At 37.4% G+C, this 10,906-nt stretch overlaps 1 non-coding gene across 1 annotated transcript; it reads left to right on the forward strand.

The window, feature by feature from the left end:
* Nucleotides 1-3,940: 3,940 nt before the first annotated feature.
* LOC148568192 (small nucleolar RNA R71) lies at nucleotides 3,941-4,048 on the forward strand. The gene has a single exon (XR_015882641.1). It is a non-coding gene; the product is annotated as a small nucleolar RNA R71 (small nucleolar RNA).
* Nucleotides 4,049-10,906: the final 6,858 nt, after the last annotated feature.

The following is a 10,906-nucleotide window of genomic DNA, read 5'->3' on the forward strand; positions in this document are numbered from 1 at the left end:
AAACAAAAAGTATTGTCACCACATCAAAATAATTAAACTAATTTTAAGGATGAATTCGAAATTATGTACTTCTTGTTCTTTTGGGGTTAAAACATTTTTTATTTAAGAAAGGTGATGGATTCATAGAACATTTATAGCTTTAAGACATAGACACTTAAACACTAATGATCATGTAATAAAGACACAAACATAAATAAAACATAAGGCTGAAAAACCGAAAAAAATAGAAAAATAAGAACAAGGAGATTAAGGAACGGGTCCACCTTAGTGAGGGTGGCGTCTTCTTCCTTTTAAAGAACCAATGGTGTTCTTGAGCTCCTCTATCTCTCTTCCTTGCCTTTGTTGCTCCTCCCTCATAGCTCTTTGATCTTCTCTAATCTCATGGAGGATGATGGAGTGCTCTTGGTGCTCCACCCTTAGTTGTCCCATGTTGAAACTTAATTCTCCTAGGGAGGTGTTCATTTGCTCCCAATAGTTTTGTGGAGGAAAGTGCATCCCTTGAGGCATCTCAGGGATTTCATGATAAGGAATTTCCTCATGTTCTTGTTGAGGTCCATGAGTGGGCTCTCTAGTTTGCTCCATTCTCTTTTTAGTGATGGGCTTGTCCTCTTCAATGTGGATGTCTTCATCTATGACAATCCCAGCTGAATTGCAGAGGTGACAAATGAGGTGGGGGAAGGCTAACCTTGCCAAAGTGGAGGACTTGTCAGCCACCTTGTAGAGTTCTTGAGGTATAATCTCATGAACTTCCACTTCCTCCCCAATCATGATACTATGGATCATGATAGCCCGATCCACAGTTACTTTGGATCGGTTGCTAGTAGGAATGATAGAGTGTTGGATGAACTCTAACCATCCTCTAGCCACAGGCTTAAGGTCATGCCTTCTCAATTGAACCGGCTTGCCTCTTGAGTCAATTTTCCATTGAGCTCCTTCTTCACATATGTCCATGAGGACTTGGTCCAACCTTTGATCAAAGTTGACCCTTCTAGTGTAGGGGCGTACATTTCTTCTATCATTGGTAAGTTAAACGCCAACCTTACATTTTCCGGACTGCAATCTAAGTATTTCCCCCGAACCATTGTAAGCCAATTCTTTGGATTTGGGTTCATACTTTGATCATGGGTCCTAGTGATCCATGTGTTTGCATAGAACTCTTGAACCATTAAGATTCCAACTGGTTGAATAGGATTGGAGAGTACATCCCATCCTCTTCTTCTAATCTCTTGTCAGATCTTTGGATATTCGCCCTTTTTGGGCTTAAAAGGGACCTCAGGGATCACCTTTTTCTTGGCCACAACTTCATAGAAGTGGTCTTGATGGACCTTTGAGATGAATCTCTCCATCTCCTATGACTCAGAGGTGGAAGCAATTGCCTTTCCTTTCCTCTTTCTTGAGGTTTCTCTGGCCTTAGGTGCCATTAATGGTTATGGAAAAACAAAAAGCAACGCTTTTACCACACCAAACTTAAAATATTTGCTCATCCTCGAGCAAAAGAAGAAAGAAAATAGTAGAAGAAGAAGAAAATAGAGGAGATGGAGGGGAAGAGTGTATTCGGCCAAGGGGGAGAAGAAGTGTTTGTAATGTGTGAAAATGAAGTAGCGTTGAGGGGTTTATATAGGGGTGGGGGGAGGGTAGATTTCATGTATTAGGGTTGGGTTTGGGGGGGAAATGGATTTTGAATTTAGAGGTAGGTAGGGTTTTTGGGGAAGAGTGGATGGATGTGAGTGGTGAAGTGTATTTGGGGAAGAGATATGGAAGTGATTGGTTAAGGGTATTTGGGGAAGAGTGTTATGAAAAGGTATGAAGAGGAGAGAAGAAGAGGTGGGTTAGGTGGGGATCCAGTGGGGACCACAGATCTTGAGGGATCAAGGACTTAACATCCCTGCTCCATTTAGGCGTGCAAAACATCCTTGGAATGCACTTCTGGCGTTAAACACCAGGTTGCTGCTTGTTTCTGGCGTTTAACGCCAGCTTTTCTCCCATTTCTGGCGTTAAATGCCAGTCTGCTGCTTCTTACTGTCGTTTAAACGCCAGTAAGCTCTTCCTCTAGGGTGAGCTATATTTCATTCTATTTTTCATTCTATTTTTTATTTTTCAGGTGTTTTTGTGACTTCACATAATCATCAACCTAAAGAAAACATAAAATAGCAATGGAAAATAAATAGATATAATTAAATAACATTGGGTTGCCTCCCAACAAGCACTTCTTTCATGTCAATAGCTTGACAGTGAGCTCTCATGGAGCCTCACAGATAATCAGAGTAAGGTTGGACCTTCTCAACCCCAAACTTAGAGTTTGGTTGTGGCCTCTCAACACCAAACTTAGAGTTTGGTTGTGACCTCCCAACACCAAACTTAGAGTTTGAATGTGGGGGTTTTGTTTGACTCTGTATTGAGAGAAGCTTTTCATGCTTCCTCTCCATGGTTACAGAAGGAGAACCTTGAGTTCTGAATACAAGGTAGTCCTCATTTAACTGAAGGACTAACTCTCCTCTGTCAACATCAATCACTGCTTTTGCTGTGGCTAGGAAGGGTCTGCCAAGGATGATAGATTCATCCACATCCTTCCCAGTGTCTAGGATTATGAAATCAGCAGGGATGTAAAGGCCTTCAACCTTTACTAGCACGTCCTCTACTAGTCCATAAGCCTGTTTCATTGATTTGTCTGCCATCTCTACTGAGATTCTTGCAGCTTGTACCTCAAAGATTCCCAGTTTCTCCATTATAGAGAGGGGCATGAGGTTTATCTCTGACCTTAGGTCACATAGAGCCTTTTCAAAGGTCATGGTGCCTATGGTACAAGGTATGAAGAATTTTCCGGGATCCGGTTTCTTCTGAGTTAATGTCTGCCTCATTAATGTACTCAGTTCATTGGTGAACAAGGGGGGTTCATCCTCCCAAGTCTCATTACCAAATAACTTGGCATTCAGCTTCATGATTGCTCCTAGATATTTAGCAACATGCTCTTCAATGGTTTCTTCATCCTCTTCAGAGGAAGACTATTTATTAGAGCTCATGAATGGCAGAAGGAAGTTCAATAGAATCTCTATGGTCTCTGTATGAGCCTCAGATTCCTTTGGTTCCTCAAAGGGAAACTCCTTTCTGTCCAGGAGATGTCCCATAAGGCTTTTCTCACTGGGATTCACGTCCTCCTCACTCTCTCCAGGTTTGGCCATATTGGTAATTATTATGGCCTTGCACTCTCTCTTGGGGTTTTCTTCTGTATTGCTTGGGAGAGTACTAGGAGGAGTTTCAATAATCTTCTTACTCAACTGACCCACTTGTGCCTCCAAATTTCTAATGGAGGACCGTGTTTCATTCATAAAACTTAGTGTGGTCTTGGATAGATCAGAGACTATGGTTGCCAGGCCAGAATGGCTCTGTTCAGAATTCTCTATCTGTTGCTGAGAAGATGATGGAAAAGGCTTGCTATTGCTGAACCTATTTCTTCCATCATTATTGTTGAAGCCTTGTTAAGGCTTCTGTTGGTCCTTCTATGAGAATTTGGGTGATTTCTCCATGAAGGATTATAGGTGTTTCCATAGGGTTCTCCCATGTAATTCACCTCTGCCATTGCAGGGTTCTCAGGATCATAAGCTTCTTCTTCAGAAGATGCTTCTTTAGTACTGTCGGATGCAGTTTGCAATCCATTCAGACTCTGAGAAATCATATTGACTTGCTGAGTCAATATTTTGTTCTGAGCCAATATGGCATTCAGAGTATCAATTTCAAGAACTCCCTTCTTCTGAGACGTCCCATTGTTCACAGGATTCCTCTCAGAGGTGTACATGAACTGGTTATTTGCAACCATTTCAATGAGTTCCTGAGCTTTTGCAAGGGTCTTCAGATGAAGAGATCCTCCTGCAGAATGGTCCAATGACATTTTTGACAACTCAGACAGACCATCATAAAATATACTTATGATGCTCCATTCTGGAAGCATGTCAGTAGGACACCTATTGATCAGTTGCTTATATCTTTCCCAAGCTTCATAGAGGGATTCTCCTTCCTTCTGTCTGAAGGTTTGGATTTCCACTCTAAGCTTGCTCATCTTTTGAGGTAGAAAGAATTTGGCCAGGAAAGCACTGACCAGCTTTTCTCAAGAGTTCAGGCTTTCCTTAGGTTGTGAATCCAACCATGTTCTAGCTATGTCTCTTACAGCAAAAGGGAAAAGCATAAGCCTGTAGACCTCGGGATCAACTCCATTGGTCTTGACAGTGTCACAGATTTGCAAGAATTCAACTAAGAACTGATGAGGATCTTCCAATGGAAGTCCATGAAACTTGTAATTCCGTTGCATTAGAGAAACTAATTGAGGATTAAGCTCAAAGTTTTTTACTCCAATTGTAGGAATTGAGATGCTTCTTCCATAGAAGTTAGAAGAGGGTGCAATAAAGTCACCAAGCATCTTCCTTGCATCTCCACCATTGTTATTAGGTTCGGCCATGTCTCCTTCTTTTTCGAAAATTTCTGTCAGGTCCTCTCTAGAGAGTTGTGCCTTAGCTTCCCTTAGCTTCCTCTTCAGAGTCCTTTCGGGTTCAGGGTCAGCTTCAACAAGAATATTCTTATCCTTGTTCCTGCTCATATGAAAAAGAGGAGAACAGAAAAGAAGAGGAATCCTCTATGTCATAGTATAGAGATTCCCTTATGTGAGTAGAAGAGAAGAATAGAAGAAGGAGACGAAAAAAATTCGAACACAAAGAAGAAGAGGGAGTTCGGATTATGAGTAGAAGAGAAGTTTTAGTAGATAAATAAATAAATAGAAAGATATGAGAAAGGGGAAGAATTCGAAAATTAAATAAAATAAACTAAAAATGTTTTTGTTTTTATTTTAAATGTTAATTAAAATTCAAAAATTAAGAAAGAAAATAAAATTAAATTGAAATTTAAAACAATTAGTTAATGAAAAGAAATTTTTAAAAAATTAGTGATTTTCAAAAATTGGTGAGAGGAAAGTAGTTAGATAGTTTTGAAAAAGACAAGAATTTAAAAATCAAATAAAAAGTTAAGTGGTTAATTGAAAAAGATTTGAAAATCAATTTTGAAAAGATAAGAAGTTAGGGAAGATTTTGAAATTGAATTTGAAAAAGATGTGATTGAAAATCATTTTGAAAAAGATTTGAAAAAGAAATTTAAAAAGATTTGATTTTGAAAATTAAAGTTGATTACTTGACTAATAAGAAACTAAAAGATATGATTCTAAAATTTAAAGATTGAACCTTTCTTAATAAGCAAGTAACAAACTTTAAAATTTTTGAATCAATCACATTAATTGTTAGTAAAGATTTTGAAATTATGGAATGAAATTAAGAAAAAGATTTTGAAAATCATTTTTAAAATTTTTGAAAATCATAAAAGAAAAATGAAAAAGATTTGATTTTTGAAAAGGTTTTTAAAAGATAAGATTTTTAAATAGAAAATTTGATTTGACTTATAATAAACAACTGAATTTTAAAAATTTTTTAATAAGTCAACTCAAATATTTGAAATTTATGAGAAGAATAAGGGAATGATATTTTTTATTTTTAAATTTTTAAGAAGAGAGAGAAAAACAACAAAAAGACTCAAAACATGAAAATTATGAATCAAAACACACAATGCATGCAAGAACACTTTCAATGTCAAGATGAACACCAAGAACACTTTGAATGTCAAGATTGACACCAAGAACTTATATTTGAAAATTTTAAAGAAAAGAAAAACATGCAAGACACCAAACTTAGAAATTTTCAATATTTAGACACTAACAAATTGAAAATGCATATGAAAAACAAGAAAACACACAAAACAAGAAAATGCAAAGATCAAACAAAGAAGATCATCAAGAACAACTTGAAGATCATGAAGAACAAAATGCATATATTTTTTTTTTCAAAAATTAAAAAGATGCAATTGACACCAAACTCAAATTTTAACACAAGACTCAAACAAGAAACACAAAATTCTTTTTGGTTTTATGATTTTAAAATTTTTTTTTGTATTTTTCAAAAATTATTTGGAAAAAGAAAAATAAGGATTTCAAAATTTTTAATGAGAATTCCAGGAATCATGCAATGTTAGTCTAAAACTCCGGTCCAGGAATTAGACATGGCTCACTAGCCAGCCAAGCTTTCAGTAAAAGCTCCGGTCCAAAACACTAGACATGGCCAATGGCCAGCCAAGCTTTAGCATACAAATCAGGCATACAACAGCTGAATTGATGAGAATAAAAAAGCTCTTGTGATGATGAGTTGAAACCTCAGTCCAAAAGATTAGACATGGCTTCACAGCCAGCCAAACTTCAACAGATCATCATGAAACTCTAGAATTCATTCTTAAAAATTCTGAAGCCATAGAATAATTTATTTTATATTTTTTTTTGAAAATTTTTTCAAAAATAAAAATAATAACAACAAAAAGCATAAAATTAAAATAAAATTACCTAATCTGAGCAACAAGATGAACCGTCAGTTGTCCAAACTCGAACAATCCCCGGCAACGGCGCCAAAAACTTGGTGCACGAAATTGTGATCTCAATGGTGCCAAAAACTTGGTACGCACTATCATAATCTCAATTCTTCTTCACAAATTCGTCCAAGTAATAAACCTTACGAGAGTAAGGGTCGATCCCACGGAGATTGTCGGCTTGAAGCAACCTATGGTCATCTTGCAAATCTTAGTCACGCAGATTCCAATGGTTATAGGATTTTGATAATTAAAATATAAATAATAAAAAATAAGATAGAGATACTTATGTAATTCATTGGTGAGAATTTCAGATAAGCGTATGGAGATACTTTGTTCCTTCTGAATCTCTGCTTTCCTACTGCCTTCATCCAATCATTCATACTCCTTTCCATGGCAAGCTGTATGTTGGGCATCACCGTTGTCAATGGCTACTTCCCGTCCTCTCAGTGAAAATACTCCAAATGCACTGTCACCGCACGGCTAATCATCTGTCAGTTCTCGATCATGTTCGAATAGGATCCAGTTATCCTTTTGCGTCTGTCACTACGCCTAACACTCGCGAGTTTGAAGCTCGTCACAGTCATCCCTTCCCAGATCCTACTCGGAATACCACAGACAAGGTTTAGACTTTCTGGATCTCAAGAATGGCCACCAATAATTCTAGGTTATACCACGAAGACTCCGATCTTTCGGAATGGAGGCTAAGAGATAAACGCTCAATCCAAGGTAGAACGGAAGTGCAAGCAAATATCTTAGAATAGGAATAAGCTTGAATTGAATAAGAAAACAATAGTACTTTGCATTAATTCATGAGGAATAGCAGAGCTCCACATCGTAATCTATGGTGTGTAGAAACTCTACCGTTGAAAATACATAAGTGATGAAGGACCAGGCATGGCCGAATGGCCAGCCCCCTAAACATGATCAATGATCAAAAGTGATACAAAAGATAACCAGAGATATAAAATAAATCACTAAAAGTACTTTTTATACTAAACTAGTAGCTAGGGTTACATAAGATAAGTAAATGAAATCCACTTCCGGGCCCACTTGGTGTGTGCTTGGGTTGATCATTGAGCTTTCATGTGTAGAGACTCTTTTTGGAGTTAAACGCTAGGTTGTAGCCTGTTTCTGGTGTTTAACTCTGGTTTTCAACCTGTTTTTGGCGTTTAACTCCAGAATAGGACAGGAAGTTGGCGTTTGAACGCTGGTTTGCGTCATCAAAACTCGGCCAAAGTATGCGCTATTATATATTGCTGGAAAGCCCTGGATGTCTACTTTCCAACGCATTTGAGAGCGCACCAATTGGGTTTCTGTAGCTCCAGAAAATTTATTTCGAGTGCAGGGAGGTCAGAATCCAACAGCATCTGCTGTCCTTCTTCAGCCTCTAAATTAGATTTTTGCTCAAGTCCCTCAATTTCATCAAGAAAATACCTGAAATCACAGAAAAACACACAAACTCATAGTAAAGTCCAGAAATGTGATTTTTATTTAAAAACTAATAAAAATATACAAAAAATTAACTAAATCATACTAAAAACTATGTAAAAACAATGCCAAAAAGCGTATAAATTATCCGCTCATCAGCACTCATCACTTAGAAGCATATGCCTCTCCTCCATGTCAAAAAAAAGAAGAAAAAAAAAGAAGAAAAAAAGAAAGAAAGGAAAAGAAAAGAAAAGATAATAAGAATGAAAATAAGAGATGCATATGTGGTTGAATTGAAAAGGAGGATGCAATGAGTAAATGTGAGAAAAGAAATGGATAGGAAGTTAGGTTGTTTTGTTATGTATATAGGATGATATAGGATTGGGTGGGATACTTGAGCTAATCAAAGATCCAATCTAGTAGCCCACTTAACCATATTAATCCTACCCTTACCTAAGCCCCATTACAACCCACAAAAGTCCGCATGATATTTGCATTCATTCACCAAATACTAGTTGATTGTTAGACGACTTGCAAATCTTTGAGAAACATGATTAAAGGAGGGATTGAGTAATTGACCCTAAACACTTTTGAGCGATTAGAGTATAAACACATTCGGTGAGGGTTTCAATTGCTCAATTCTATGTTCCCGTTGCTTATCTTGTATCTCCTTGCAAGTTGTTGAACTTAATTTTGTAAATTTCAAATCAAATCCTTGGATATTGATCACATTGCTATATTTGCTTTGTCTTGGCCCTAAGTTCTTATTTTAGATTGATTGAGATTCTTTTGTTGCTTTTACCAAACTCATTAGGAATTATAGTGTAGATATATATAGATAGCATTTAGTATAGTTCCATGAATGTAGGTAGTTGCATTAATAATTATCCCTTCATTCATCTCCTTTGGTTGGTTAAGCATGGGGACATGCTCGGTTTAGGGAAAATTGATGAGTCCATATTTTTTGATATATTTTGGTTTGATTTGGGTAGAGTTCATCACATAAACCCACATTTATTCATCTAAACAGCATGTTTTAGTGTTTTCTTCCTAAATTGAGCTTAATTGTGAAAACATGCTCTTTTGTGCTCAAACTGGCGTTTAAACACAAGCCAGAGACCATTTTTTGGCGTAAAATGCCAGAACTGGCACCAGAACTGGAGTTAAATGCCCAAACTGGCATCCAAGCTGGAGTTTAACTCCAAAAAAGTTCTATGCACGTGTAAAGCTCAATGCTCAGCCCAAGCACACACCAAGTGGGCCCCGGAAGTGGATTTCTGCACTCTCTGCACTTAGTTACTCATTTTCTGTAAACCTAAGTTACTAGTTTAGTATAAAAACTACTTTTAGAGATTCATTTGAAACGTATGCCATTTTATATCTCATATTTTATCTTCTACAGCATGAGTCTCTAAACCCCATAGGTGGGGTGAGGAGCTCTGCTGTGTCTCAATGGATTAATGCAATTACTATTATTTTCTTTTCGATCACGCTTGATTCTGTTCTAAGATACTCACTCGTACTTCAATATAAAGAATATGATGATCCGTGACACTCATCATCATTCTCAACTTTATGAACGCGTGCTTGACAACCAATCCCATTCTATCTAAGCTCAACGTAGTCATTGGGCGACAGCTTGAGTACGTATCTCTTGGGTCTCTGATCCACGGATTTGACTTGCCTCTACTGACAACAGAGTATTCAAATTCGTGAGATTAGAACCTTCGTGGTAGAGGCTAGAACCAATTGGCAGCATTCCTGAGATCCGAAAAGTCTAAACCTTGTCTGTGGTATTCGGAGTAGGATCTGGGATGGGTTGACTGTGACGAGCTTCAAACTCACGAATGTTGGGCGCAGTGACAGTGTGCAAAAGGATAGAGAGACCCTATTCCGACACAAGTGAGAACTGACAGATGATTAGCCGTGCAGTAGCTGTGCCTGGTATTTTTCATCCGAGACGAGAGATCCGACAGTTGATTAGCCGTATAGAAATCGTACCTGGACCATTTTCACTGAGAGGACGGATGGTAGCTATTGACAACGGTAATCCACCAACATACAGCTTGGCATGGAAAAAAGCCATGTGTGTTTGGAGAAGAAGACAGTAGGAAAGCAGAGATTCAGATGACAGAGCATCTCTGGAACCTCAACCTGTTCCTCATTACTGAATCACAAGTATCATTCATTTCATGTTATTTACTTTTCATAAACAAAATCATTTTTATCACTAATCTCCTGACTAAAATTCACAAGATAACCATAGTTTGCTTCAAGCCGGCAATCTCCGTGGGATCGATCCTTACTCACGTAAGGTATTACTTGGACGACCCAGTGCACTTACTGGTTAGTTGTGCAGGGTTGCAAAGGTGTGATTGCAATTCCATGCACTAGCCACCAAAAGAGAAAAAGGAAAAGCTTCTAAATGGGGCAACAAATAAGTCTACCTGCACAATCCCTTGAGGAAGCTCATCAGTTGTAGCAACCCGACCACCTTGCTCTTCTTTGCATGCACCGAGTATGGTGCAATCTTCAAGATTGGGGAGGTCGTCCGACCGATCTCCATGGGTAACAATTTCCTTTTTTCAACAACAATTCTTAATTTTCTTTGTAGTTAGTTGTTGCATTGCATGATAGGTTGCATAATAGTTAGAATTTGTACATATTTTACTACTTCTTTTTTATTAGGACTACTTGGTTAGGGTGATAATTGATTTTCCAAGAAACTGTTTTTAGGGTACCCTACCAATTTGAAAAATTTTTTTGTTGAATTTGCTTGAAGAATTTATTCTGGAAAAGGTTTTTGAGCTAAGAACACAAGCATGTAAGTTTTAAGCCCAATTGCATGGTTACATCTTATAACCACTATTTTTCCTTCTTGTGTGATTATTCTCTATCTATGATTGTAATCTTTGATTTGTTTGATTCTTTATGTCCATTATTTTGTGTATAAATGCATATATATGATTGAGACCATCATTTTATTTAGCTCACTTATCCAAATAGCCTTACCTTTTATCTTCCATTG

This window comes from Arachis ipaensis, chromosome B4 (genome assembly GCF_059453495.1).
Source record: "Arachis ipaensis isolate K30076 ecotype BB chromosome B4, ASM5945349v1, whole genome shotgun sequence".
NCBI lineage: Eukaryota > Viridiplantae > Streptophyta > Magnoliopsida > Fabales > Fabaceae > Arachis > Arachis ipaensis.